Source organism: Triticum dicoccoides, chromosome 6A, assembly GCF_002162155.2.
Source record: "Triticum dicoccoides isolate Atlit2015 ecotype Zavitan chromosome 6A, WEW_v2.0, whole genome shotgun sequence".
Lineage (NCBI taxonomy): Eukaryota > Viridiplantae > Streptophyta > Magnoliopsida > Poales > Poaceae > Triticum > Triticum dicoccoides.
The window spans coordinates 164,575,465-164,583,200 of NC_041390.1; positions in this window are offsets into that span (position 1 = coordinate 164,575,465).

Consider the following 7,736-nt stretch of genomic DNA (forward strand, 5'->3'; position numbering starts at 1 on the left):
AGAGTTAGATTATCCTCTTCAAAACCAGAGTAGTAGAATAATATACAGCATAATGTTATATTTTAGTTTGTAGTAAAATATACAAACTGTCTTGGTTTTGCTTATCCTCTTCAAAACCAACCGGGCCATAATATACATATAGTCTTGGTTTTGCTTGTAGTAAAATATACAGCATAATGTTACTGCATATTGATACTTACAACATCAGGACTTGTAGTATATTTTAGTAGTACAATGTTTAGAAAGGATATGCAGTTCTGTGATGACTATCTTCAAATACTGTTCTGTGAAGACTGTCTTTGTATAATGTTGTAGTATAATATTTGAAGACTGTCTTTGTATACAATTCTAGTATAAAATTATACAGTTCCATGGCTGCTGTTGTTGTGATATTATATTTTAGTATAATGTTACTGCATATAAAATAATTACATAAGCAAGCTGCATGTTTAGTTTGATAAAGTGCAAGTTTTCTTTTGAAAATACAGTGGCAATGTGACATATATATGGGGTACTGTAGGATTGTTATTTTGATAAATATAAGCCTGATTTAACCGAAATTCAGTAGATCAATTAGTTTATCATGTCGGGTGGACTGGTTGAAAATGATTGACATAGCTAGCCTGATTCCTTTCGTGATTGAGGTGTTTACCGGCAGATATAATGATTTGTAGCTAATGTGGTTATGTTGTTATATTTTACATTTCTAGTACTTTGGTTCACTTGTAGAGTGCTTGTGCAGTAAAAGATATAGTCTGATATTTCTGTTTCTTTTTTGTCAATATGATCTACCTGCTGTTATTCTGGAGCCAAAGTGAAATTGATTAGTCCATGTGGATGTGGAAACTTAGTTTCCTATGTTTGAATACATGCTTACATTACCCATGAGTCAATATTTTGGCCCTGAAATCATTGTCTGCACCGAGAATCTTAAATTCTCGGAGTGACATGTTTGATTGAATTTGCCATTTTCACTTGTTTAGTAGATGCAGAGAAAAGGAATATGCATCTCATCTTTCTTTAGACCACAGCTTGAGCATGATTTGCCTATGTGTATAGTATTTTTGCCTGCTCTCTTTGCCTGTTGGAACTTGGAAGGGTGAACTGTGGCAACTATATATTTATTTTTCTTCCCAAACAGCTCTTTTGAACCAGTAGAGAGAGAGGTCTGTGCTACAGGGCTAGGGCTCTTCCTCTCCCTCCATTACCTGTGAACAGAATGTATATGCGCTTTTGGAGCAGAGTTTTCCTCTAGGTGTTAGTTTCCAGCAAGAAGATCCCTCGCCGCTGGTTCGAATGTATAATAGGAGTCTGTTTCATTATGCTAGCGGTGTCAACGAGGTTGATGTTGCATAATTAAATTCCCCATGACATTGTCTGCCTTTTTTCTTCTTCATTTTTAGTAAAGTGATGCTGCTGTACTACTTGTCAAGTGATGCTGCTGTACTACTTGTCAAGTGATGCTGCTGCTGCTATCTGCGAGTTGCTGCTGCTAGTTGTGATTTTGTCAAGTGATGCTGCTGCTACTTGTGATCTTCTAAAATGACCCCTTTCTCCTGAAACGTTGATTAATTTCCGTTTTGGTTGAGAAATGGGGCACTCCAAGGTCAAGAAAATTAGCAAAGGTCATGCCCAATTTTCTTGACCTAGAAGGTGCCCGATTCTCAACCGAAATAAAAATTAATTTGCTTTAGTGGTTGGATTAGTTTAGTATTTTTTTCACACACTCAGACACCCTTGCTTGCCATGTGTGTGAGAGAGATAGTGAGAGGAGACAAGAAGAAGGGGGTTAGGAAGATGTTGCCTGCTCATCAAAGCTAACCATCTCCCCCTTTTCACCCCTTTTCCTTTGTCTTTTGTGGGTTGCAAGGAAGCTACTGTCTTAGCTAGCTTAGCTTGTGCATAAATCCCAGTGTTACAATCTAGAAAATTAGCCTGCAAAGATGAGGTCCCATGCTGGCTGTACCACTGCATCATGCAACAGTGCCTTCAAGATCCAAGGCAATATCACAAACATCATAGGCAATTTGACCAAACTCACAACCTTGTATCTTTGCAGCAACCAACTTTCTAGACACACCCCTCAAGAACTAGGTTACCCTGAGAACGTGGACTTGGACCTTAGCAACAACACACTAACAGGTTCTATCCCAAAACACCTTGGCAATATCACAAACATCTCTCAATTGTTCCTTGACAATAACCAACTTTTTGGCGACATTCCTCGAGAATTAGGTTATTTGGTCAACTTAGAGATCTTGTTCCTTGACAATAACCAACTTTTTGACCAAACTTTGTTTCTATTTAGAGAGAAACATGGCCCACAACGATGAGGCCGGGGGTTCGGGCGGCAAGGCATTCTGGGAGCTGTCCCAGGAGATGGAGGAACAACCTCACTTCTATGAGGACGCCGCCTTCCCCACCGATCCTAATACCACAGATGGTGCCGCCGAGGATGACCACACTGATGCCACCACTGATGGTGCCGCCGAGGATGCCACCACTGATGATGGCGGCGCACGCACAGATGGCAGCCAACCGAAGAGGCAACGGAAGGACCGGCGCCCGATCGTGCTCCGCACCCTCAAGGAGGAAGTTACTGAAGTGGACTCCAACGGGAATCCAACGGCGCCCGAACGAATAGTCAAGGGGTACTCGCTTCAGCTCGGGTGCATTGTCCGGAGCACCGTCTCGATCAACACTGAGAACCTGAGGCATCCTGACCGAGGGAATTTGCGCAACCTCCTCTTCACGAAGCTGCACGAACGATACAAGTTCCCCGCTGAATTTGAAAACACAAGCCTCAAAGGGAATAAAGTGAACAATGCTGCCCTCACGAAGATGAGCAAGGCCCTGTCTACTTGGAAAAGCAATGTGAAGAGAATGATCGAGAAAGGTGAGAGTTATCAGAAGATCAAGGAGAAAAATCCTTCGATCACCGAAGATGACTACAATGACTTCAAGATCAATTGCTCGAGCATCGCAAGCTCCAAATCAAGTGAGTGGGGGAAACAAATGCGGGAGCTGAACATAGGGGAACACACACTCGGTCCCGGCGGTTACAGAGTGGCGGAGCCTATATGGGACAAGGAGGACGCGGACCGTGCCGAGCAAGGCCTACCGCCCCGCTTCGAGAAATACAGCGGTAACAAGGAGACTAGGAACTATGTCAGGGCCCGGTACAAGGAGGACCCGATAACAAAGGAGCTTACCACGGATCTGAAGACCAGGGCGCTTGAGCTTGTTCTGGTAAGGAATACACCCCCGCGTAATTAGCTCCATATGGTTGCATTCTAATTAATGAAGCCAAATTTCTAAATGGTTCACATTCCTTCCACAGGCGACTGAAAGCAGTAGCGCGGAGTCGACTAAGAGCAACCCTTGGGACACCACTCTAAATAGGGGGTTGAATGTAATGAAGAACAAGGATAAGCTCAGTAAGCCGACGTCAGCTGGTCGTGTGGCCGGCAAAGGCTTGTCGACAAAATGGGGGTCATACTATACCGCTGGTGTGCGGAAGGAGAAAAAGACCAGCTCGGAAAGCCAGGCGCGAGAGGTTCAAGAACTCAAGGCACAGGTGGTGCGGATTCCGGAGATTGTCCAAGAGCAAGTGGAACAACGACTTGGAGCGACGATCACCGCCCTTGTGCCTACCTTGATCTCGGGGTTGAGTGCGTGGATTGCGGGCGGCCAACAGGGGCCGCCCCCGATTCCTAGCTTCGCGGCCAGCAACTCGCATAATGCGATGGCGGGGCCATTGGTGCCTCCGGCGGAGGCGGCATTGGTGTCTCCGACGCCGGCACGGGAGCTTAATGCACCCGGGTGTACGCCGGCCAGCACCTCTTCAGCAAGCGGCCCCTCCGTCAACTGCACGCCCGCCGTTGGCGGTGCCTCGACATTAGCCGAGCTCGACGCCATCATCACGGTAACTAATTAAGCCTCTCTCGGCCGAGGACTTCATCTCCTTGCCTTTGACTGGGCATCCCTGACGCCCTACATGTTTTCGCAGGGTGCCGCCGACGTTCCGTGCACTCTCCTCCACTTCGTGAACAACGAGTTGGTCAATGTCGCCAAGGGCAAAATCGTTCAACCGGGCAACCCCTTGTTCCACGGTACCCAGATGCCACCCAACTTGTTTAGGGTTCAACTGGTTCGGGTGCTGCCATGCTGCGACGACTTGTTACCTCCGATTCGACCCGTCGGGGCCGACGATGAAGACGTGATGACCCTCAGCGCCTGCCTGAGCTGGCCCCTACTTTGGCCGAAGAGCCAGATTCGTTTGGGGGCGGGGGACACCACCCCAAAGACAACACCGCCAGTCGTGCCGGCGCCAAGTCGGCCCCATGGCAAGACCGCCGTAACGGTGCGGGACATCCCTATGCCACTGGATCCAAACATGCATATGGCACAGGATCAGAACGACGACGACGATGACGATGATACATTTGGCAACGTCGATCAGTACTTTGCCGAGCATGGGTATGATGGCGACTTCATGGGGCCTCCTTCTCAAGAACCAAACCCAACAAAAGACGTGTGTGATCTAGCTCGTACCGCGGAGAAGCCAAGTTGCAATAGGCGCCGTCTGGCGTTCAGCTCTCAGGAGACGCCTCCAGCTGCCGACTTCACCGAGCCTCAGATAGGCGAGGTGCAAAATATTATCAGCCCCAACACACTCAAGAAGGCGGTCTGTGAGCAGAACTCGGTCCCATTACAGGAGAAGAAGAAGGCACACAAAAGAAAGACTAAGAAGGGTGCGAGCCAGCCAGCACCGAGTACGATCCGTGCTCAGGACGGGCCACCTTCACCGCAGGATATCTCGAGGAGGGTGCATGTGGCGGGTAGGGTGATGCTACCGACAAATATGCTCAATGCTGCAACCGGTGCTATGCGGAGTCTGCATGACAGTGTTCTTGCTTTGGAGAAGCAGCGTCTCAGAGAGAAGGATGTGGCATACCCAGTTTTCGCGGCCAAGGTGCCAGAGGGCAAGGGCTTTGTGGATAACTCCATCGGGCGTACGATCGTCCTGCGTTTTGATGACATCCACGCTATGTTGAACCTTCATCCGCTGCACTACACCTTCGTTCGGCTATTTTCGCTGAGTATGGAGATGCGGATCATTCGCGACAAGACCCCGGACATCGTGATAGTCGACCCCTTCTACATGCGTGCCAAGATCTTGGGCAGCGCTGGGGACCGGCAAGTCACGAGTTCTTACCTCGAAGGCGTCATTCTGGCAAACCAAGATAAGGATAACTTCCTCGTGCCTTACTTTCCCGAGTAAGTCCTCCCCTCAACTGGCCCGTAACATATGAATTCTTACATTTCGATCGCTTTTCTTTTAACATTCCGTGTTTTCTGCAGTGACACACGTTGCACGCTTATCCTCCTAAGCCCCAAATATTCCATGGCCACGTATTTCGACCCGAACCATCAGTCGAACGTAGACTACACAAATGTCAAGAAGGTTCTTGATGATGTTCTCCCCGGCTACGCCCAATCTGGAGGCACCTTCACCAGGCCTATTCGTAAGTACGGCAAGCACGTGTTCTCCCACAATACGACGTTCTGCTGCGTCAAGCAGCCGCCTGGCGGTCAGAAGGGTGCCTACTACGCCATCCATCACATGCGGGCGATCGTACGGGACCATCATCAACTTCTGCTACCGAGTAAACTCAAAGATTGGGCCGCGAGCGTGTCGGCAATCCAGGACGCGGACCTCCGACAAGAATTCTTTCGCATCCAGTCGGAGTTTGCGAAAATCATCCATCAAGATGTCCTTCGTACCTCGGGGCAGTTCTACCTCAGAAATCAACCATCCAACAGTGACATCGACACAATGCTACAAATGCAGGCTGACAACGACCGTTATTTCATGACTCCCACGATAGACGGCGGCTTCATCCACGCTCCGGTCCCTTGAGTCGAGTCGAAAGCAGTGATGCTGTGTCTAGTTCTGAAACATCGATTGGCTCATGTTGTAATTAAACTTTAATGAACTTGTAGTATGTCTCTTTGGTTTCGAGAGTCGTTCAACTTAGATGTAATCGATGCTATTAATGTCTTGCTTTTCTCTTCCGATCGTTTTGTTGCATAATTATATATTGCTTATGTATTGTCTGTGAATTGGTACTAACGTTTTGTTTGGCTAGTGCATAGCGATGCCGACGTATGTCGTGTACAAGGGTAAGGTTCCCGGAGTCTACGATGACTGGGAGGAGTGTCGGAGACAGGTTCACCGATTCAGCGGTAACAGTTACAAAGGGTACACCACTAGGGCCGAGGCCGAATCTAGATACGCCCGCTATCTAGCGGGAGAGGGGAGGGAGCGTTGGAGGAACCAGATGAAGATGAGTTTCATCGTGATGATGCTCATCGTGATGACCGCAGCTCTCTTCTATGTGATGGTAGTTTAGATGATCGATATCGACTTGTAATGTGAAGACAAACTCGCTACTCGCGGTCTCGAGACTTGTAATATAATGTTCTATCTTTGTTCGGTCTTTTCAATTCGGAGACTAATATGATGAATTGTATTCGGAGACTAATATGATGAATTGTATTCAAAGACTAATCTTCTATTGTATTCGATGAATCTGTTGTTGATGTGTGCTGTCTATATTTTGTCAAATTATACATTTTGTAACCTGTGCAAAAAACAGAAAATAAAAAAATAAAAAAAAACCTAATATTCATACTAATGGCGCATCACATGATAGTGCGCCATTAGTATGACAAAGCATACTAATGGCGCATCACTGGTAAGTGCGCCATTAATATGCCATGGTTACTAATGGCGCATCCAGTGGTGGTGCGCCATTAGCATGCCAAAGCACCTGGATATACATGGCCCCTGGGAGGCATACTAATGGCGCACCCTGGCCTATACTAATGGCGCACCCGCGGTGCGCCATTAGTATACCAAATACTAATGGCGCACCAGGTGGTGCGCCATTAGTAAAAATTACTAATGGCGTGCTGTTAATGGCGCACCACAGATGCGCCATTAATAGCCATATTAGGTGCGCCATTAGTAGGGGTTTTTCTAGTAGTGTGTGGTGTGTGGCCAAGTCTTCCCCCTCCCTTTTATTCATTCTTCCAGAATCAGATCTAGGTTCCTCTCTCTTCTCTTCGTTGCCTTTTTCTCTGTTCCTGTGTGTTAGATGGAGGATTGTTCATGCGGATGCCTGGTAAAGATGGCGCGCATAGCTGATGGCTATGTGTATGAGTCTGGTTTGGAGCTCACTCAGACTCAGCGGCGTGGGCAACTTTCTTGTTTGCTGTACGACAACCATGGGTTTCGTACACCCTATGTTTGTCGCCTGACGGATGGTGACTTGAAGGAATCATGGGTATGTGTTTCTATTCGTTTTGTTTTCTACTTTCTTGTTGGTTTCTGTTCGAAACCCATGGACTGGATCTGCAGTTTTGTCTTATGAATAACTTGTCTATATTTTTTTAATTTGGTTTTGTTGGATTTTAACAGTAGGGATTTCTGTGTGTATTTGTTCATTACTTAACAGTATTTAAACCATTTTTTGTATAATCACTGATCTGTTTATGAATGGATGTTTTTACTGTAGGTGTATTGATATGTATATTTTTCAGTTTAGTCAGTTCACATGTCTAGTTAGTTTTGTGTTACTGTTTTGGTTCAGATTTTTTCCATTTTAGTTTGTTATGCAAATCGTTCCTATATCTGTGTAAAAATTCAGTTATGTCAGCTGTTCATTTTG